The sequence below is a fragment of the Rhineura floridana genome, chromosome 2, assembly GCF_030035675.1.
Source record: "Rhineura floridana isolate rRhiFlo1 chromosome 2, rRhiFlo1.hap2, whole genome shotgun sequence".
Taxonomy (NCBI): Eukaryota; Metazoa; Chordata; class Lepidosauria; order Squamata; family Rhineuridae; genus Rhineura; species Rhineura floridana.
Window position 1 is genome coordinate 141,319,487 of NC_084481.1, and position 23,206 is coordinate 141,342,692.

Here is a 23,206-nt window from a genome sequence, read left to right on the forward strand (position 1 = left end):
GGGGTTACACTCCCCCTAAAGGAGCAGGTCCGTAGTTTGGGGGTCTTATTAGATCCGCTCCTGTCACTGGAGGCTCAAGTAGCCTTGGTGACACGGAATGCGTTCTACCAGCTTCGGCTGGTAGCCCAACTACGACCCTATCTGGATAGGGAGAACCTTGTCACAGTTATCCATGCTCTGGTAACCTCTAGATTGGACTACTGTAATGCACTCTACGTAGGGTTACCTCTGAAGACGGTTTGGAAACTTCAGCTGGTGCAGAATGCTGCGGCCAGAGTTCTTACTGGGACAAAAAAATTTGATCATATAACACCTGTCCTGGCCCAGCTGCACTGGCTACCAATATGTTTCCGGGCCAGATTCAAAGTGTTGGTTCTTACCTATAAAGCCCTTAACGGCATCGGACCGCAGTACCTGGCGGAACGCCTCTCCCACTATGTACCTACCCGGTCGCTGCGCTCGACGTCGAAGGCCCTTCTCCGTGTCCCAACGCATAGGGAGGCACGGAGAACGATAACTAGAGCTAGGGCCTTCTCAGTGGTGGCCCCCGAACTATGGAACGCCCTCCCTGATGAGATACGCCTGGCGCCTTCTTTGTTATCTTTTCGGCGCCAGGTAAAGACCTACCTCTTCGCCCAGGCATTTTAAAAATTTTAAAAATTTTAAAATTTGAATTTAAAATTGGAAATTTTTAATTATGTTTTATTGTGTATTGTATTTACATCCACTTGTATTTTAACCTGTTTTATTATGCTGTACACCGCCCTGGGAGCTTATTGCTATAGGGCGGTCTAAAAATGTAATAAAATAAATAAATAAATAATAAATCCTGACAAAGGAGAAGTATCATTGCTGAATGGTCTGTCTGATAGCTTTGGGTGCTTACCCTGTTCTAGGTGAATCTGCAGTCTTGGGGCAGGTGTTGCTAATAGATACAACTCTGATACAGGGGATCCAAATGGCTCCCATGGCACAAAATGCCTTTTGTCAATTGTGACTAGTGTACCAGATCTGTGACCCTCCTGGCAAGCGATGGCAAGCCTGACCACTGCAAGGTATAATAAATGCAGCTGTCCTTGAGGTTTTCTCAAAAACTTTAGTTGCTCTAAACCAGTAGTATAGTGGCAAATTCAGAAGTGCAGTGTCCCTTCATGACAGCCACAGCCAAAAACAAAAAAAATTATGTTGCTGCTGTGTTGAGAATGAGATCTTGATTAATGCCTTCTCTCACAACAACAGATATCCCTAAGAGCCAATAAGCATGAAAGGGGAGAGTGTTAGCTACTGAAAAGTGTTCTCAGTGGCTGACTCACTCTAATTAGCTCAAAACAATAGGAAAAGACAAGAAAACATGTTAGAAGACTCTTCTCAGTGGCTAACACTCTCCTTTGAATCATAGAATAGTAGAGCTGGAAGGGGCCTATAAAGCCATCAAATCCAACCCCCTGCGCAATGCAGGAATCCAAATCAAAGCATTCCCGACAGATGGCTGTCCAGCTACCTCTTGAATGCATCCAGTGTTGGAGAGCCCACTACCTCTCTAGGTAATTGATTCCATTGTTGTATGGCTCTTAACAGTTAGGAAGTTTTTCCTGATGTCCAGTCGAAATCTGGCTTCCTGCAACTTGACCCATTATTCCGTGTCCTGCACTCTGGGACGCCCAAGAAGAGATCCTGGCCCTCCTCTATGTGACAACCTTTCATGTACTTGAAGAGTACTATCATATCTCCCCTCAGTCTTCTCTTCTCCAGGCTAAACATGCCCAGTTCTTTCAGTCTCTCCTCATAGGGCTTTGTTTCCAGTCCCCTGATCATCCTTGTTGCCCTCCTCTGAACCCGTTCCAGTTTGTCTGCATCCTTCTTGAAGTGCGGAGACCAGAACTGGACACAGTATTCAAGATGAGGCCTAACCACTGCTGAATAGATGGGAACTAATACTTCATGCAATTTGGAAACTATACTTCTGTTAATGCAGCCTAATATAGCATTTGCCTTTTTTGCAGCCACATCACACTGTTGGCTCATATTCAGCTTGTGATCAATGACAATTCCAAGATCCTTCTCACATGTCGTATTGCTGAGCCAAGTATCCCCCATCTTATAGCTGTGTATTTGGTTTCTTTTTCCTAAGTGTAGAACTTTGCATTTATCCCTGTTGAATTTCATTCTGTTGTTTTCAGCCCAATGCTCCAGCCTTTCAAGGTCCCTTTGAATTTTGTTTCTGTCTTCCACAGTATTAGCTGTGCCCCCCAATTTTGTATCATCTGCAAATTTGATAAGCATGCTCTGTACCTCCTCACCCAAGTTGTTAATAAAAATGTTGAAGAGCACTGGTACCCCACTTGTTACTTCTGCCCAGTTTGAGAAGAAACCATTGATAAGCACTCTTTGAGTACGATTCTGGAGCCAACTGTGGATCCACCTGAGAGTTGTTCCATCCAGCCCACATTTAGCTAGCTTGCTAATCAGAATATTATGGGGCACTTTGTCAAAAGCTTTGCTGAAGTCGAGATATATTATGTCCACAGCATTCCCACAGTCTACAAGGAAAGTTACCTGGTCAAAAAATGAGATAAGATTAGTTTGGCAGGATTTGCTCTTCATAAATCCTTGTTGGCTCCTAGTAATCACTGCATTGTTTTCAAGGTGCTTACAGATTGACTGCTTTATAATCTGCTCCAGAGTTTTTCCAGGGATTGATGTTAGGCTGACTGGTCTGTAGTTCCCCGGTTCCTCCTTTTTGCCCTTTTTGAAGATAGGGACAACATTATCTCTCCTCCAGTCATCCGGCACTTCACCAGTCCTCCATGATTTCGCAAAGATAATAGACAGCGTTTCTGAGAGTTCTTCAGCCAGTTCCTTTCATGCTGATTGGTTTGTAGGATGGTGGAGACATAAGGACCCTGCTGGAACCTACTCCCAAAAAAGTAAGAGGTCTAAGACATACACACACCAAAGACCCCTGACAACTACACCCCTGCAAACTATAGTTGATAGGTTACTGACCGGGATGGGCTAAAGGAAACACATGTTGCCAGCAGGCCCAGGAACATAGGAAGCTGCCTTATACTAATTCAGACCACTAGTCGATCTAGGTCAGTATTGTCTACACTGACCGGCAGTGGCTCTCCAGTGTTTCAGACTGGGACTCCCTCCCAGCTCTATCTGGAGATGTCAGGGATTGAACCTGGAACCTTCTGCATGCAAAGCCCTGAGCTATAGCCCTTCTCCGTGAAGTATCACCCCGTGAAGCATCAGCACCCACAAGAGTGGGCAAATGCTGGGTCCCATAGACCCCAGAAGGCCCACCAGGCTGATGCTGCCATCCCATCAAAAAATAATTCAGCTCGCTTTTGGGGAGGGCTGGCTTAGCACTCAGCAGAAAAGTGTCAAGCAAAGGGTGTCCCACAGCCATCACCATTGTTATGGCCCATGTGGAATGTGGGCCCCCAATGTACGGTGGAGCAGCACGGGCAGGTGTTACACTCAGCAGGGAAGTACCAAGTGAGATGAATGCTGTCTTCATGTCTTCCTGGTGGGTGGCAGGGAGGAGGCACCAGGGTGGACTGATGGCAGGTACTCAAATAGCCTCATAAACAACTTTATAATGGTAAAGCAACAAGGGCATCTTGTTCTTCTGACAACTGGGAAGAATCTCAAGAATGAGTTACAGGTACTGTAAAGATGCTGCCAAAATCTTTACCCAATTGTGCTGAGTTCACCTCCATGACATGGCATCATCATGTGATGAGTTTACCTGCCTACAGCAGATAATGACAAGTAGCAAGAATTAAGAAACTCATGATGTTATGTCATGGGTTTAAGAGTATGGAGCACAGCCCTCAGAAGTTCCCGGTTCAGACCTACAATATACAATAGAGTTTAGGTATCATGTGTGGTCTCCACCCAGTCCTCTCCTCTTTTACGCATGTTTTCCCCACCTCTCTCTATGCATTTTACCCTGTTACATGAACAACTCAAGCCTTGATTAAATGAACTTAGGAGGACTCCTAAATTTTACTTTGAAACTGAGCTATCATTAGAAGCTCTTTTGGTGGGGCCTGAGCATCTTTCCCATGGAATTGGCATCTACCCCTCCAGGGTGCCTATTCTAGGACACGATCTATATAAGCAAGGACATTGCTACGTACATGAAAGACTTGAGGCACAGGCCCATGACACAAATGTTCATAAAATGTGCGTACGTGGGTTTACATAGGCAAAACGAACATCTCAGCAAATTAAGAGGGTGGGCAGCAAGCCCAGCAGCCCTGTAAGCAAAATTAAAAATGATAAAAGTTTTAAAAAATGGGGGAAGGTCAGGAGATCCAGAGCTCAGTGCAAAACACCGAGGGCTCAAGCCATTTGAGCAACTCACTAACAACACCTCTAACGGCAGGCTTTTGTAGACTATGTCAGGACTAGCTAACAACTTAACAGACGTTGTTGGACATCGTACATGCCTGCAGCATGTACGACTATCTGCCTGTTGGACAGCAGTTGTGGGTGTGCTCTCGGTGCAATGAGCTCCTGGCTCTCCGGGAACGACTTCATTTCCTTGAGGCCAAGGTGGCAGACCTGGAAAAGCTGAGAGAGGCAGAGAGGTGTGTGGAGGAGGCCTTCAGGGACGTTATAGCTGTGTCCCACTCCAGCGATGATAGTTCTCTTGCTATCATGGAGAACGATGGTCTCGGGGAAGGAGAGCATCCAGCTGAAAATGAGGGAAACGATCCCTTAGAAGGGACCCATTCCTTGGGGGATGAGCAGCTATCCTCTCGTGCCGAGGATATATCTCCAGGGGGTGGAGGGATCCTTGTAGTGGGTGATTCGATCATTAGGAACATAGACAGTAGGGTGTGTGATGGGCGTGTAGACCGCAAGGTGTTTTGCCTGCCTGGTGCGAAGGTTGCAGATATTGCCCGTCGTTTAGATAGTTTGGTAGACAGTGCTGGGGAGGAGTCAGTGGTCGTGGTGCACGTTGGCACCAACGACATGGGGAAATGCAGCCGTGAGGTCCTGGAAGCAAAATTTAGGTTGCTAGGTAGGATGCTGAAAGCCAGGACCTCCAAGGTGGCTTTCTCTGAAATGCTACCGGTTCCACGCACAGGACCAGCCAGACAGGCCCAGCTTTGCAGTCTCAATGCGTGGATGAGATGATTGTGTCAGGTGGAAGGGTTTAGATTTGTTAGGCACTGGGGAACATTTTGGGACAAGCCGGGCCTGTACAAAAGGGACGGGCTCCACTTGAACCAGAGCAGCTTTTAAACTGACTGAGGGGGGAAACCCGACAGGAGCTGAGAAAGGTCTGGTTCGGAATAAACCTCCCCCCTGGGATAAAAACCAAAGAAATGATGAAATTTTAAAAGGGGTAGGCCTAGAAGTAGGCATTGTGAGAGCAGGGGCACAGGATATAAATTCAGAAGAGCAAAATTACCACAGGCCAAACCACAAGTGCCAAAGACACTTGAAGAGAGACACTGCTTACAAGTGCCTGTACGCTAATGCTAGGAGCCTCCGAACCAAGATGGGAGAACTGGAGTGCTTGGTCTTAGAGGAGAGCATTGATATAGTGAGCATAACCGAGACCTGGTGGAATGGAGAAAACCAGTGGGATACGGTTATCCCTGGATATAAACTATATCGGAAGGACAGGGAAGGACGTATTGGTGGTAGAGTCGCTCTATACGTGAAAGAAGGCATTGAATCCAGCAAGCTCGAAACCCCAAAAGAGGCAGACTCCTCCACAGAATCGTTGTGGGTGGTGATACCATGCCCCAGGAGGGACTTAATACTGGGAACGATCTATCGTCCCCCTGATCAAAATGCTCAGGGAGACCTTGAGATGAGATATGAAATTGAGGAAGCATCCAAACTAGGAAATGTGGTAGTAATGGGTGACTTCAACTACCCGGACATAGACTGGCCGCATATGTGTTCCAGTCATGACAAAGAAGAAAAGTTTCTAGATATTCTAAATGACTATTCCCTAGACCAGTTGGTCATGGAACCGACCAGAGAGACGGCAACCCTGGACTTAATCCTCAGTGGGGACCGGGACCTGGTGCGAGATGTAAGTGTTGTTGAACCGATTGGGAGCAGTGACCACAGTGCTATTAAATTAAACATACATGTAACTGGCCAATTGCCAAGAAAATCCAACACGGTCACATTTGACTTCAAAAGAGGAAACTTCACAAAAATGAGGGGATTGGTAAAAAGAAAGCTGAAAAACAAAGTCCAGAGGGTCACATCACTCGGAAATGCTTGGAAGTTGTTTAAAAACACTATATTAGAAGCTCAACTGGAGTGCATACCGCAGATCAGAAAAGGTACCGCCAGGGCCAAGAAGATGCCAGCATGGTTAACGAGCAAAGTCAAGGAAGCTCTTAGAGGCAAAAAGTCTTCCTTCAGAAAATGGAAGTCTTGTCCGAATGAAGAAAATAAAAAAGAACACAAACTCTGGCAAAAGAAATGCAAGAAGACAATAAGGGATGCTAAAAAAGAATTTGAGGAGCACATTGCTAAGAACATAAAAACCAACAATAAAAAATTCTATAAATACATTCAAAGCAAGAGACCATCTAGGGAGGCGATTGGACCCTTGGATGATAAGGGAGTCAAAGGTGTACTAAAGAACGATAAGGAGATTGCAGAGAAGCTAAATGAATTCTTTGCATCTGTCTTCACAGTGGAAGATATAGGGCAGATCCCTGAACCTGAACTAACATTTGCAGGAAGGGATTCTGAGGAACTGAGACAAATAGTGGTAACGAGAGAGGAAGTTCTAGGCTTAATGGACAATATAAAAACTGACAAATCACCGGGCCCGGATGGCATCCACCCGAGAGTTCTCAAAGAACTCAAATGTGAAATTGCTGATCTGCTAACTAAAATATGTAACTTCTCCCTCGGGTCCTCCTCCGTGCCTGAGGACTGGAAAGTGGCAAATGTAACGCCAATCTTCAAAAAGGGATCCAGAGGGGATCCCGGAAATTACAGGCCAGTTAGCTTAAGAAAACTGGTAGAAAGTATTATTAAAGCTAGATTAACTAAGCACATAGAAGAACAAGCCTTGCTGAAGCAGAGCCAGCATGGCTTCTGCAAGAGAAAGTCCTGTCTCAGTAACCTATTAGAATTCTTTCAGAGTGTCAACAAGCATATAGATAGAGGTGATCCAGTGGACATAGTGTACTTAGACTTTCAAAAAGCGTTTGACAAGGTACCTCACCAAAGACTTCTGAGGAAGCTTAGCAGTCATGGAATAAGAGGAGAGGTCCTCTTGTGGATAAGGAATTGGTTAAGAAGCAGAAAGCAGAGAGTAGGAATAAATGGACAGTTCTCCCAATGGAGGGCTGTAGAAAGTGGAGTCCCTCAAGGATCGGTATTGGGACCTGTATTTTTCAACTTGTTCATTAATGACCTAGAATTAGGAGTGAGCAGTGAAGTGGCCAAGTTTGCTGACGACACTAAATTGTTCAGGGTTGTTAAAACAAAAAGGGATTGTGAAGAGCTCCAAAAAGATCTCTCCAAACTGAGTGAATGGGCAGAAAAATGGCAAATGCAATTCAATATAAACAAGTGTAAAATTATGCATATTGGAGCAAAAAATCTTAATTTCACATATACACTCATGGGGTCTGAACTGGCGGTGACCGACCAGGAGAGAGACCTCGGGGTTGTAGTGGACAGCACGATGAAAATGTCGATCCAGTGTGCGGCAGCTGTGAAAAAGGCAAATTCCATGCTAGCAATAATTAGGAAAGGTATTGAAAATAAAACAGCCGATATCATAATGCCGTTGTATAAATCTATGGTGTGGCCCCATTTGGAATACTGTGTACAGTTCTGGTCGCCTCATCTCCAAAAGGATATTCTAGAGTTGGAAAAGGTTCAGAAGAGGGCAACCAGAATGATCAAGGGGATGGAGCGACTCCCTTACGAGGAAAGGTTGCAGCATTTGGGGCTTTTTAGTTTAGAGAAAAGGCGGGTCAGAGGAGACATGATAGAAGTGTATAAAATTATGCATGGCATTGAGAAAGTGGATAGAGAAAAGTTCTTCTCCCTCTCTCATAATACTAGAACTCGTGGACATTCAAAGAAGCTGAATGTTGGAAGATTCAGGACAGACAAAAGGAAGTACTTCTTTACTCAGCGCATAGTTAAACTATGGAATTTGCTCCCACAAGATGCAGTAATGGCCACCAGCTTGGATGGCTTTAAAAGAAGATTAGACAAATTCATGGAGGACAGGGCTATCAATGGCTACTAGTCATGATGGCTGTGCTCTGCCACCCTAGTCAGAGGCAGCATGCTTCTAAAACCAGTTGCCGGAAGCCTCAGGAGGGGAGAGTGTTCTTGCACTCGGGTCCTACTTGCGGGCTTCCCCCAGGCACCTGGTTGGCCACTGTGAGAACAGGATGCTGGACTAGATGGGCCACTGGCCTGATCCAGCAGGCTCTTCTTATGTTCTTATGTTCTTATGTTCTTATGTCATGTAGCCTCTGTGCACACCCCACAATCACTGTGAGTGTGGACAGTAGTGCAATCCTGTTCCCTCTGCATAAATTCAAGCCTGCACAGCTAGAACACCAATGGAAAAAAGTTAACGAACTACTGTTAATGCCTCAAATAACAGACCCTTGTCAGGCCAAAGCAGTCAAATGCTGACTTTTTTTTTAAGTACATAAAAAACTGAACAAAGAAATGTTCCATGAAGCAGCCGGCAATAAACACCTACTTGGAGTGTGCCACTCCAACCTTAAATGCAGCTTGAGTTTGCAGGGGAAGGGCTGTTGTTCAGTGGAAGACGGCATACTCTGCATGCAAAAAGTCCCAGGTTCAATCCCTAGTGTCTCCAGGTAGGGCTGAGAAAGACTCCTGTCCTGCTTGCGGGCTTCCCCCAGGCACCTGGTTGGCCACTGTGAGAACAGGATGCTGGACTAGATGGGCCACTGGCCTGATCCAGCAGGCTCTTCTTATGTTCTTATGTTCTTATGACTATAACTCCCATCATCCCCAATCACCAGCCATTCTGGCTGGTACTGACAGAAATTATAATTCAACTATATCTGGAGAACCACAGGTTACCCACCCCTGGCCTAGGTAGTTAGATTAATCAAGGCATTCAAAACCCATTTTAGCACGAGATTTCCCATGAAGTAACATTTAAGGAGCATCTTAATCTTAAAATAATGATAGAAGTACAGGTTTATTTTGATACAAAAATGGCAAAGCCCACATGTTACACCAAGTCTAGATAGGAGACAAAGGGAGGGCATACATTTTAGTGATGTACTTCCAGTCTTGACCCTTGGTTTAAGACAGCCAGTGTGGTGTAGTGGTTTGAGTGCTAGACTACAACTGGGGAGACCAGGGTTCAAATCTCCACTCAGCCCTGAAACTTACTGGGTGACTTTGGTCCAATCGCTATCTCTCAGCCTAACCTACCTCACAGGGCTGACATGATGATGAAAAGGAAGAACAGGAAAAACAACATATGACGCCTGGAAAGGAAAGACAGGATATAAATGTAAAAAAAAAAAAGTTGTAGCCCTCTTAGACATTCTTTATAAAAACAACTGGAAAGTAAGCACACACACGCACACAAAAAAAGGAAAATCAGAAACGTGAATTTTGGAGGCAATTAAGAATCACAGCTATGCAAAAAGATAACTGCAAATTTTGTATTTCTCTGAAGGAATTCACAGAAATCCGATGACTTTATGCTAACTGACCCCAGTTAGCAACCTGGCCTTCTGAACTCTGCTACTTTGGACCTTCAGAAATGCTCTCCTGTGGACTCTTATCTCTTTAATCCTACACAGAAACCAACAACCTCAGCCAAGCACATACAACCAACCATGTCAAGGAAGTCTCCTGACATTGCAGCATATGGGAAAGCTCTTCCACAATGACCAAACAGCAAAAAGAGCTCAGGCCAGAGTGCAAAGGACATCAAGCCATGGGAGAGGACTGAAAGAACATAAATGTGAATTGCACGGATTCGGCTGAGACAAAACAAAACAAATGTAAGATGGGCTTGACTAATAGAGCATTTTCTCACTTCACAGAGTGGAATTACATGCTATTGTAGTTTCAAAACTAACATCAGGGGACAGAGAGAAAGAGAGAGTAAGGGATGATCTAGTGAGAAATGTTTGTGTGCCTGACTTAACTGCCTCTTTATCTTTAAATAAAATGCACCGGGGGACCCACACAAATGCCTTGAAATATACTATTCTGTGCTGCCCACTTCCTGCAGGGTTTAGTTTCCTTTGGATGGCAAAATACTGAAGATTTTAGGGGTCTTCAACACTTGCTTTATTTACTAATATAGACGTGCAAAGCGTAAGGCACTCTGGCAGGGCCGGCTCCAGGCATGCCCCTTGGGCATCAGCTTGCCCTGCCCCCCCAGTGGGTGGGTAGGTGTGCGCATGCATGTGTACGTGTGCGTGCCCCCCATGCCCCCCACGGCCTCCCTACCTGTCTAGTCTTTACCATTGACCTTAATGAAGATGGTGGCTGCGGTTTCCCTAAGGGGAATGAAGCCTCCGCTGCCATCTTTGTTGATGGCACACATGCATGCTACGCGCGCACATCTCTGCTATCAACTAAGATGGCGGCAGCGGCTTCAGTACCTTAGGGAAGCTGTGGCCGCCATCTTCATTAAGGGCAATGCTAAAAAGCCAGATGACAGGTAAGTGGGGGGCGTGGGGAGGCATGGATCACGGTAGGGGACCGGAGGGCCCCTCAGGGGCCCCTCAGGGGCTCCTGTAGCTCTGGGGCCCTCGGGCCAGTGCCCAACCTGACCACCCTTTAGAACCGGTCCTGTTGAGAGTGCTGGGCTTCCTCTCTGGGGACCTGACATGGGGCAGCTGTTTGCTGTTTGTATGCTATCTTGACTCCACCAAATATTACAAAATCCTTCAGAAGCAGCCAAACCCAGGTAAGCACTACCTTGGAACATCTTACCATCCAGGAAAATAGGGAGCGCATTAAAATATTTTTGCCTCTGCACTCACATCTGACTCATTCTAATCCTTGCATGGTACAAATGGTTGCACAATTTTGATTTGCTGCACCAGTGGAACAGTCTATGTATTTACACTAGCATAGTGCAACACTGATGATGGTGACGATGATGATGATGTGTATTTATAAACCACTGTTCATTGATTATTTCAGTCCCACAGTTCTCTCCCCATCAGTCACCTGGGGCAGCCCAGTCACTCCCCACTCTGAACCAACAGGCTCTCTCTCACTATTAATTGTTGACTACACTGCTGCAGTGCCCATTGCACTGAATACTATATGCTTGAGCTATGATCATGTTCGATTGAAGGGCTTTGCTTAACTGGGGTTGGACTGTAAAAAAGAAAATCCTTTTCCTTCCTTTTAAGAAACAAATGTTGAGCTTTTAATATCGAACTGAAACGCAATAAACAGTTTTAAAAAACCAAAGCCTGTTTTCAGTTCTCCTGCTTTTGTTTCTGTTTTTCTAGTGTTTCATTAGTAACCTCCAGACAGCAAAAATATGCTCATGGCTGACAGACTTCCTCCCTTGGTGCTCGTAAGTCATCACTGATTGGTCTGCCTGCTTTTCATCTCTGCTATGTTCAAATCAGACTTGCTCCAAATATGTGCTCATTTCCAGTTTGGGAGCCCTTTCCACACTTCACAAATATAGGTACTGTTTACTGGCTGTACTGTAGATAGGGAAGATGTGGCACCTGGATTTTTGAGAGGATCCAGTTGCCTACCGATATAACATGTCAACTTTTTCCTTTGAGTGTATGCATTGCATTGGCCATTTATTTTTGAAAAATATACTTTGATTTGCAAAGGGGCATTTACTTCTTTACAGACAGAGAGAAAACACAGGGGGAAGCAATTGACTGTCCAGTGCACGCTGAAATATAAGTCTTGAATTTAAATCTTGGTCCTTCTGGGATTTATATATTGGAGCAGTCACTGAATTGTCTCAAGTGCCATGGATGTTGATGGAGAAGCCATGCCCTGATTAAGATGGTTGGGGGCTCTAGTACAGTTCCCAGAAAAGGGCCCCTTTCCTTTAAAAAGGAACACATGAAATAAGGTACCACAAAATAAGTCTTGTGGAATCTTAAAGACTAACAAATTTATTATGGTATAAACTTTTGTGGGCTACAACAAATATCCTGAGCATGTGGAGTTTCACAACTCTCAGCAGCAACAAAACAACTTTTTTTGCTGACCTTGATGAAAAGAAAATATTCTGAGCATGTCCGGTTTCACACTGTAAATTCAGTTCCACCTAATTCATCCTTGGTTTTGCTGACTTCCTGCTTTGGGCCAGTCACCAACTTAGCCTAACCTACCTCACATGGCTGTTGTGGAGGTATAAAATGGCTGTGAAAGGGGACTTAGTGCTTATATCATAGGCATCAAATTTTGGTTCCTTTTACCAAAGTGATTCATCTTTGTACCATATTTTCTGCTCCCACCAAGGCTTCATCCAGTCTTAATCTAACCTGATTATTGCATGTTTTAGATGCACAAATTACATTGGTGTTCAACTGAGTATTCCCAATTAGTGTGTGCTAGGGTTGCCAGGCTCAGGGCCTGAGAACGATTCTGTATCTTTAAGAGAAGAGAAAATTCAGCCAAGTGCAGGTGTTCTTGCAACACTGTAATGGGAAAAACTACAAGGTGGAATTCTCCCTTCTCCCTCTTTAAAAGTTGTGCAGGGAGAAGGGAGAATTCCACCTTGTGGTTTTTCCCATTATAATGTTGCAAGAACACCTGCACTTGGCTGAATTTTCTCTTCTCTTAAAGATACAGAATCGTTCTCAGGCCCTGAACCTGGCAACCCTAGTGTGCACAGGGGATTGATCCCTAAGAGAAATTATCTTAAGCCTGTACGGTTGGGGATTGGGGACTATGGAAAGCAGAGTGATCTGCTTTAATTTTAAAAATTATTTTTAAAAACATTTTACTATTTTATGTTTTCAGGTAAAATAGTAAGGAAAAGCATACAGTAAATATTTTTCTAAATTACTCAGTAAAAGAAACACAACCTCTCGCTTTCATAGAATCATAGAGTTGGAAGGGGCCTTGTAGGCCATCGAGTCCAACCCCCTGCTCACAGCAGGAAATCCACAGCTAGAGCATCTTCCGCAGATAGCTGTCCAGCCTCTGCTTGAAGACATCCAGCAAAGGGGATCCCACCACCTCCCTAGGCAGTCGGTTCCATTGCTGAACTGCCCTTACTGTTAAGAAGTTCCTTCTAATGTCCAATCTGAATCTACACTCCTGCAACTTAAAACCATTAGACCTAGTCCTACCCTTTGGGGCAGCAGAGGACAAATCGGTACCCTCCTCTATGTGACAGCCCTTCAGGTACTAAAAGAGCGCAATCATGTCACCCCTCAGCCTTTCCAATGTTCTTCTCCAATGGCAAAACCAATGAGATAGCTAACAGGATTATAAATGTTATAGAATATTTTTTTATTTTATTAATTATAATTTAATTGTGTTAAAATTATTATTTAATATTGAAATCCTGCACCCAGTTACCTGAAGACAAACCCTGTTAAAGCAGTCTGTGCAGTTCTGCATTAAAGGACCAGCATATTTATAATGGGAAGCCTGTCGTTCGGGGATGCATGTCTGCCATCATGAATCTTTCAGAGGAAGCTCAATAAAAGGGCTTGCCACAACACAGAAAACTGCTGATGTATGGTGCTGCTATATGTGGCTAAAGGGCTAAGGTTCTCCTTGTTTTTATTTTCTCCTAGGAATGTAGCAAAGGAGAGGAGGATCCCATAGCTGTATGGGAGAGCATCTATTTTGTATTTATTAGCACTGCGCAGACACTGTTCCCCACCCTGTGGCCTGGATTGCCTCCATGGATTGGGCTATGCTACTCCGTGCCCACCCAGGGACCATATGCCCCACATCTTCGTGCCCACCCAGAGACCACATGCCCCATATTTTCCCTTGTATCTATTTGGGCTGGGGCAAATGTTTAATTAAGGTTTTAAAAACCCTAATTAAACATACTGTTGGGAGGTATGTTTTCCTTCCTCCCTTCTCCCAACCGAGAGCAGAAGGGTTTGATTCTGCACAGCGCTGTTCCTTTGTGAGGGGCTTCCTGCAGAGAATGCCCTCTTGAAGGAATCCCAACCTGCACCCTGTGGGGTGGAATTCTCTGCTTACCAGCTGGTAAGCAAATGACTCTGTCCTGCAGGATGCCGCTTCAGGAGGCAGGACATCAGGTGGGTAGAAAGAGAGGTCAGACAAGGTTGGGCAGTAAAGCCTGCACCCCACATTCAAAGGCATCCACCCCTACCCCACCTTCTTCTGAGAAGATGCAGCTGGTCAGGTAGGTCCCTCCTCCTCCTGCCCTGCCCTGATGATCCAGGTCTGTCTCGACCTGACTCAAGTGATATCCAGATTTGTTTGAGGCCTTGGCCAAATCCAGTGCACGAGCCCTAGTATTTATAAAGTCTTTTGTTCATCCAGGAAATAAGACTCTGGAAAACCACTGACTATCTGGGTAGAGAATACTAGGCTAGACTTCCCATTAGGCAGTTCCTTCCCTTAAGGCATTTGACTAGTTGCCTATATCTCTTTCAGCACCAGAATTCTATGTCTGATTTCCATGAATGAGCCTTATCCCTATGGTTTTGTCTAACGCGACTCTGGATGGACATCACTGAATGGCCAATCACATGCAGGGCAGAGTCAGCGATGAGCGCTTGGCAGATTCGGTGTGAGAAACCAGTGTTGTCACTGGAATGGGCAGGGAGGTGGTGGTGGTGAAAGAGAGCTGTGAGCTGATTGAAGGTGAAGCACCTTCAGGTGCAGGGTGTCTGTCAGGGATCTGATGCCATGCCAGAGTACAGGGCTGGTTCTAAAGGGCGGCCAGGTTGGGCACTGGCCCGAGGGCCCCAGAGCTACAGGAGCCCCTGAGGGGCCCCTGAGGGGCCCTCCACTCCCCTTCCATGATCCATGCCCCCCCACCCCCCACTTACCTGTCAGCCAGCTTTTTAGCATTGCCCTTAATGAAGATGGCGGCCGCAGCTTCCCTAAGATACTGAAACCGCTGCCGCCATCTTAGTTGATGGCAGAGGAGGCTTCATTCCCCTTAGGGAAACTGCAGCCGCCATGTTCATTAAGGTCAATGGTAAAGACTAGACAGGTAGGGGGGCCGTGGAGGCCGTGGGGGGGTGCGCACACACGTACACATGCACGCGCACACCCACCCACCCACCCACTGGGGGGCCAGGGCAAGCTGATGCCCAAGGGCCCCCGCATGCCTGGAGCTGGCCCTGACTCCCAAAGATGCCTTATAGTCCCCAGATCTGCTTATTTTCACACAGAGATTTAGCTTACATTAAAAAAACAAGATTTGTATACCACTTACTCAAGCAAAAGATCTCAAAGCACTTTACAAAAAAAGATCTAAAATAACAAGTGATATATATTTGTAGTTTAAAAACAATTATGCTTACTAAAATCAAGTGTTTAAATTGCATGCTAAAATTACATGCCTGAGTAGGCTTACTGAAACACAAAAGTTTTTAGTAGGTTCAGAAGACAATACAGCAAAAGTTTCTGTATGTAGGTGCTGCTGCACTAAAGGAACGATTTCTTGCTAGTACAGAACAAACATTATATGACACTTGTAAATGTGCCGGTTGTACAACCTGGGGAGAAAAGTGTATCACCCCAGAGAGATCTTTGTATCTTCCGCATATAGAAAGCATCAAGCACCCATTCAGAGTCTTATTTTCTCACATCCAAGACTCTGGCCAGGTGTTGCCTTAAACTGTTAAGCAAAACCATAGCAACTGTTCCAACCCCAGTAACCAGATAGCAAACTCACAACAATATGTTGTTGTTGTTAATTACATTTATATACCACCTTTCTTCCAAGGAGCTCAAAGTAGTGTAGATGCTTTTGGCCTCTTCATTTTATCCTCACAACAACTTTGTGAGGTAGGTTAGGCTGAGAGGCAGTGACTGGCCCAAGGTCACCCAATGAGCTTCATGGCTGAGTGGGGATTTGAACCCTGGTCTCCCAGGTCCCAGTCCAATTCTCTAACCACTATACCACACTGTGGTGAGGGAAGCAGCCCTGTAGCCAGGTGGGGATGGGGGAACCCCACCCAGAGCTGTCCTTTGCCCTCCCAGATTTTTTGGGGAAATTGTTTTTTAATTTGTGACATGACAGACAATGACAACCTCCATTTAAAGAATGACAGCTTGTGTTAAGAACATGAGCAATTTAATAGGACCCTCTGAAAAATTCAATGAGTACAGTAGAGCGAGAGTAAAACAAAAACTTCATCTTGAAGAACCCCCAAAAATCTGTTCACTCAAGACTTTCCCTGACTGAGGATGGATTTTTCATTATCACAATCACCCTATAACTACTTAAGTGATCTGGGGGGAAAAAAGCCAGTATGGTACCATAACCCTTGAAGAGTTAAATATTAGAATTTTGTATAACGTGCTAGAGCTAGACTGCACCCCTTTTACTTTTCTTTGCTCTGATTTTCAGTTCCAGTTGTGTTCTATATCCTGGCAGCAATAAAGAGGATGTTTGCTTGCCTGCAGTAAGAAGTATGGGTTTGTTTATTCTGCAGTTATTATGATGAGTAGAGCAGGATTGGGTGCTTATTGCTAAAGGGTGAAATAAAGAGATAACTTGAAGTGATCTGAAAAAAATATCTACCCTAATTTACCCTTTACTCTTTTAAAGAGCTCACTCTACTCAGAATTATAGTGGCTATTTCTTCTTCTTTGGCAAATGATGAAAACAGCCCTAGAGGAATAGAAACGCTGCTGTGCACACCAGTTAGGTGGTTGGCCTAAATTCTGATTTTCCTAATGTGTGCAGCTCAACATGAGACCTTTTCACGGTTCAGTGACTCACAAGCATTTAGCAAATTTGGTTTTTCTTGCATTTGAAAAAAGAAAGAAAGGATAACTTTAATTTTGATTTTAAAAATTAATTACTTTAATTCTAGGAAAAACCAAACTCTGCAACTGTTCTAAAGTATGATTTTTAGGCACTATGCATTTTTTCTTTCTGAAAAGGTATACAGTAGGGCCCCGCTTTACGGCGCTTCGCTTCTCGGTGCTTCGCTTATGTGGCGGTTTTGAAATATGTCCATGTGCCATATGTTTGGCGCTTGTTCCGTTTTTGCAGCAGGCATGACGCGAATTGATGGCGCCTGACGCCCTGAGCACGTCATGATCATGCCCGATGCCCTGAGCATGCCGTCAGAGCTTGGAAACAGTCCTTTTTTAAACTACAGTTGGGCTGATGGGAGTTGTAGTTAAACACAGAACGTTTCCAAGCTTTGATGATGCGCTCAGCAGCTGAGTCCGAGAAGGGCGTCCGGCGCCATTTTATTGTCAAGGGAGGTGGCAGAGGGCAAGTGAATGTGTGAGCAAACAGGCAGGGGGAAGAGAGAGCGGTCAGAAGGGGACGAGCCAGAGAGGCGGCAGAGGGCAAGTGAACACATGAACAGGCAGGGGGGAGGGCAAGTGAACACACGAACAGGCAGGGGGGAGGGCAAGTGGGGATGAGCGAGGGAGGCGGCGGAGGGCAAGTGAGTGTGCGAACAGGCAGGGGGGAGAGCGAGCAGGCAAGGGGGGATGAGCCAGGGAGGCAGCAGAGGGCAAGTGAGTGCGCGAACAGGCAGGGGGGTGGGCAAGGGGGGATGAGCCAGGGAGGTGGTGGAGGGCAAACGAGCAGGCACGGGTGGGCAGGCAGCTCCCTCCCTGAAATCCACGACAGACCCTGCTGCGGAAGGAGAGCACTACTCCCCCCCACCATAATGAGGGTGAGCCAGCGGGCGAGGGGGGACGAGCGAGGGAGGCAGCGGAGGGCAAACGAGTGAGCAGGTGTGTCAGGCAGCTCCCTCGCTGCGATCCACGGCAGGAAGTCTGCCGTGGAAGGGGAGCACTACACTCCCACCATAACGAGGGCGAGCAAGCGGGGGGGGAGATAGTGATGCAAGGAAAAGTGATGCAGGGGGAGCTTTAGCAGCCAAGTGCTGTCAGGTCAGCTGGAGCTCCCCTCACTACAGCTGATCGATGTTCTGCTTTTCGGTGATTTTCACTTTATGGCGGGGGTCTGGTCCCTAACCTGCTAAATAAGCGAGGCCCTACTGTATCATGAACCTACCATTCAGAAAGCTTTCTTGCATGTTTATCATGCATTTTGATAAGTTTACAAAACAAAGTCTATTATACAGTAAATATTTTACAGAGTTAAGGACAAGTTACAATCCTAACCCTATTTACCTGGGAGTAAGCCCCATGGAATTCAACAGGACTTACTTCTGAGCAGACATGGTTAGGATTGCACTGTCAATCTCACTGCCTTCAACAAGAAAGTTATGAATATTCTTCTCAACACCACTCTCCCTAAATGCTTAACTATGGTTGCATTGTGATGTGCTCTTATTCTGCTTCTAAACCTGTTTTTTTTATTGCTGTTGTCATGATACAAGATACAAACTATTTTGTTTGTTTTACACCTTTTGGTATTGCCTTGTTCGCTGTATCCTTAACATCCTTTTTTCTTATGAAACAAAAAATATGCGTCATTTAATTCCTGGTGTTCATACTAAATTTTCTGTTAACATTTATTTATTTTATTTATTAATTTTATTTCATTTTTAAACCGCCCATAGCGAATAGCTCTCTGGGCGGTGTACAAAAGATTAAAAGTACAGAAATACAAAATATCACAATAAATAAACTGAAACAAAGAGATTTAAAATTGTAACATTAAACGCATTAAAATGCCTGGGAGCATAGCCAGGTCTTAACCTGGCACCGAAAAGATAGAAGCGTCGGCGCCAGGCGTATTTCTTCGGGGAGGCTATTCCACAATTCGGGGGCCACTACAGAAAAGGCCCTAGATTGAGTAACTGTCCTCCGGGCTTCCCGATGGGTTGGTACCCGGAGGAGGGCCTTAGACGCTGAGCGAAGTGACCTTTACATCGCCCATTCTGTAAGTGAACACACTCTCTGCATGGAGGAGGAGTGAGGGGGAAGGTCACTGCCTTTCCCTTCCTCAGGCCTGGCCCTCATATCCTCTCCACCAGTGAGTGGGGGGTGTGGGCTGAAGCTATGTGCCTCCCCCGGTCCCCCCCCAAATGCTCCACCTAGAAATGTGGCTGCCCCTCATAACAAGGAAGGTCTGCCTGGGGGGCAGGTCTTCAGGGCCAAAGAACTAAACAACTATTGGAAGTGGGGCAAGAGCAACTCCTGTTTTGTTCTTTTGTTTAAGCTCCAGAGGAAAGATAGGGCTCTTCCAGATGGATAGGCTTTGTTTACCTTTTACCTGTGATGCTCTGACTGACTTCCTTCTGTCACTAGACTGTGACGACTCTAGGGAAGCTTACCTGCCCCTCCTCCTTCTGCCCTTTCCCACTCCTTTTGTTCTCCGGCTGTCCAGGAAAGAGGAGAGTCCCTTTGTCTCTGCTCTCTCCAAGCATGGGGCTAACTCCTACACCTGGGCGTTATGCCTCCAACTTAGCTAGTTAGTTAGAACTAGGTTTGCCTTTTCTATCTACAATGTATTTCTATAAATAAAGTAGTTTTTCTTATTTTACTGAGTCTCAAGTCTCAGTGATGCTGATGCAGGGTAAAAACCTGCTTTCTTAGGCAAAATGCACACACACACGCTGGCACACTCGCATTTCAACATCTGCTGTTACTCTCTGCTGCTGTGGTGCTGCTTTTAAACGAAATTAAGCAGTGCAACTACACACAGCGCAACAAGGGTTACAGGCCCAGGAAACTAAGTTGAATGCAAGTTGTAGCTGAAGCTAAAGGTGCTTGGCTGTAATTTACAGGGAGACTTTAAGTTAGAAAGAAAAGCAGAGCAGAGATAGAAAAGATGACTGAAGTAACTTTGCTGGAGAGACGTGTTCCAAGGCTTGAAAAGGATAACTTCAATCTGTGGGATTTAAGATTCAGAGCCCTGCTTGGCGGAGAGGGTCTGGAAGGAATCTTGACTGAGAGACAGCCCTCGGCTGAGGATGAAGATGCAACAGCTTCATGGATATGTAAGCATGCTAAAGTAAAAGCTCTGCTTATATCTGCTCTATCAGACCAAGCGCTGAATCTGTGCACAGGCTGCAACAGTGTTAGACAGATGTATGAAAAGTTGCAAGAAGTCTATAATGAGAAAACAAAGAGCCACGTCTTATTTCTGTACAAAAAGTTGTTTTCTCTGAAAGAAACTAATGAAAGGGGCAGTCTAAGTAAACAGAGAATTTTACAAGCCTTCTTGCTAGACTGGAAAGATGTGCAAAATGTTTAGAAGAGGATATGAAGAAGGCTTTGCTTTTAAGCTCTCTTAATGCGGATCATAAATTAATTTGCTGTGTACTGGAAAATTCTGATCAAAGTTTGAGTCAGCTTGTGTCATATTTAAAGGAGCAGGACTTTAGAGAATGGCAGGAAGAAAAAGTTCTGTCTCAGGAAGCAAACCTTGCTACAGGCAGACATGATAGGGACAAAAGGATGAGTCACCACCCCAATCCACAAAAGGGCGAGTGGCAGACAACTCCAAAGCCTGACTTCAAAAGGGAAGCTCCCAGGCAAACAGCCTTTAAACAAAGACAAAGTATGTCTCCACCAGAGGATTTTAGCTATGTGTCTTATCCAAGCAGGAGTTACTATAAAAGCAGATTTTTAATTGACTCAGGATCGACCTCACATGTAATAAAGGATAGAAGCCTGTTTACAAATTTGGTAAGTCACAGGCAAAAGATATTGACAGTGTCTGGAGAGGAAATTTTCTCTGAAGGAAAAGGGACAGTGGAATTATTGTGTAAAGTGGGACATGAGAAAAGAAAGATAGAATTGAAGGGCTCTCTTTATGTTCCAGACTTTAAGGACAATCTAATCAGTGTCACCAGAATATTAAAATTTGGAGGCAAATTTCATATTAGTGGAGAATTTTGTCATGTTCAAAGTAAAGAAGTAATAAGTTGCACTGCAAAAGTGAAAGATGGACTTTTAATTCTTGATCGCTTGGAAACTATGCAAGCCAATGTGGTCAAGGAAATCAATGATTCTCAATGCCTTCATATCTGGCATAGAAGGATGGGGCATGCCAGCTTAACAAGAGTAACTGCTCTTGAAAAAGAGAATTTAGCAAGAGGCATTAAAGTGAAACAGTGCAATTGTACACAAACTTGCGTGTACTATATTAAAACTAAAAGTGTGAAGCCAAAATTTCCTAAGAAAAGTGAGAGGAAAACCAAAAGGCTCTAGAGTTAATTTACACTGATCTTTGTGGGCCAATGAAAGTGGCATCCCAAGGTGGAAATTTATACATGCTGATTTTTATAGATGACTACTCTGGATATACTACAATGTATTTAATAAGGGAGAAAAGTCAAGTACTTCAAAAACTGAAGGACTATGTTAGGATTGTGTCCAACAAATTTGGCAGAAAGCCACAGATCATAAGATCTGACAATGGAGGGGAGTACATGTCTAGGGGTATGCAAGACTTTCTCCGTGAGGAAGGCATAGAGCACCAGACTACAGTTGTCTACAGTTGTCTACAGAGCAGAATGGGGTCTTGGAGAGAATGAACAGGACCCTTGAACAAATGATTCGTTCCCTGTTGGATGATGCGCAGTTACCAAAGAAGTACTGGGGAGAAGCTGTAGTTACTGCCACTTAGCTGCAAAACCAGCTTCCTGCATCTGCAACCAACAAAACACCATTTGAACTGTGTCATGACAGGATACCAAGTATGTCACACCTTCATGTATTTGGGTGCAAGGCCTTTGTGCACATCCCAAAGGAAATGAGATCCAAACTTGACAGCACTGCCAGGGAAGTGATTTTTATTGGATATTCTCCAATGAAAAAGGGATACAGAGTAATAGATCCCCAAACTGGCAAAGTTGAAGTATGCAGAGATGTCCTTTTTGATGAAAGAGAGTGTGCACACCGACCAGAAGGGGCGCCACACCAAACAGATGACAGCGAAAAGGAAGAAGAAGCTGAGTTATTCTTCCACCACAAAAGGTATAACAATATACCTGCAGAGGAAGGTGAGGAGTATGAATCAGAAGAGGCAACTGAGCCACAACAGGCAACAGAGCCAGAACAGGCATCAGAGCCAGAAGAGCAGCCACAGCGCCAGCACCCAGACGCTCTGAGCGCACTAACAGAGGTGTACCACCAGAGAGACTTGCTTACCTCATGAGAGATGAAATTTCAGAACCAGAGACCTGGAAAAAGATTGATGCCTTACCCAAAGCTGATGCTGAGAGGTGGAGGCAGCCAGCCAAGGAAGAGCTGGAATCTCTACACCAAAGTAAAACTTGTTGGAATAGGCAAATGTTGCATGTTCCCTTTAAGGGATATTTGGGGAATATCCCATGTACCAGTTTTACCATGATGTAACTTCCTAATGGGTGGGGTTACTTACCTGACTTCCTCCTCCTTTGTCCTGGGGGATTTTTGAATATTCTCCATTACTGATCTTCCTACCATTGGGAGAGGCCGCATGGCAGATGCTCTCTCTGCTGAGAGCATCAATACTAAAGACTAAGATGGACTGAGACTATTTTTCTTTCATCTAAGCTAGAACCTATGTTTCTGAACATATAAAGAATTTGTGAGTAAATGTTCTTTATTTTTTGCCTAAGAAGATTGTGTCTGTTGTTATTTATATAGAGAAAGGTTGGGACTGGTTACATTCTCACTCCGCTGCTTGTATCTTTATATCTCTGTTAAGAAATAGGACCAACCAAATTAGTTCCTATTACTCTCTGGTATTTTTATAATACCAAACAAAACTTGGACACTAAACAAGCTTCCTCAAGGAAGGAAAGCTGCAGGCTACAAGAGGAAATTCAAGAAGAAGTCAAATGCTAAAGAAAAGCCTGTGTATGAGTACTGTTACCAAGCCAGATGTGGTGGTAGAGGTGGGATACCTGTGCTGAAGAACCAGCTCACCAACCAAAGGGGACTGGGAAGCAAGCAAGGATGCAACAGACTCTTGGAGTCAGAAGGGGTGAGTTCACACACCAAGTACATAGACGTGAAGCACCCACCGGACATGACTGCAGACACTCTCATGAAAGGCGTTGGGCAAAGTCAAGACATTGCAAGCTGCGAGACAAGACGAATCTCGTGGACTGAACCAAACACTCGTTGAGAAGGGGTG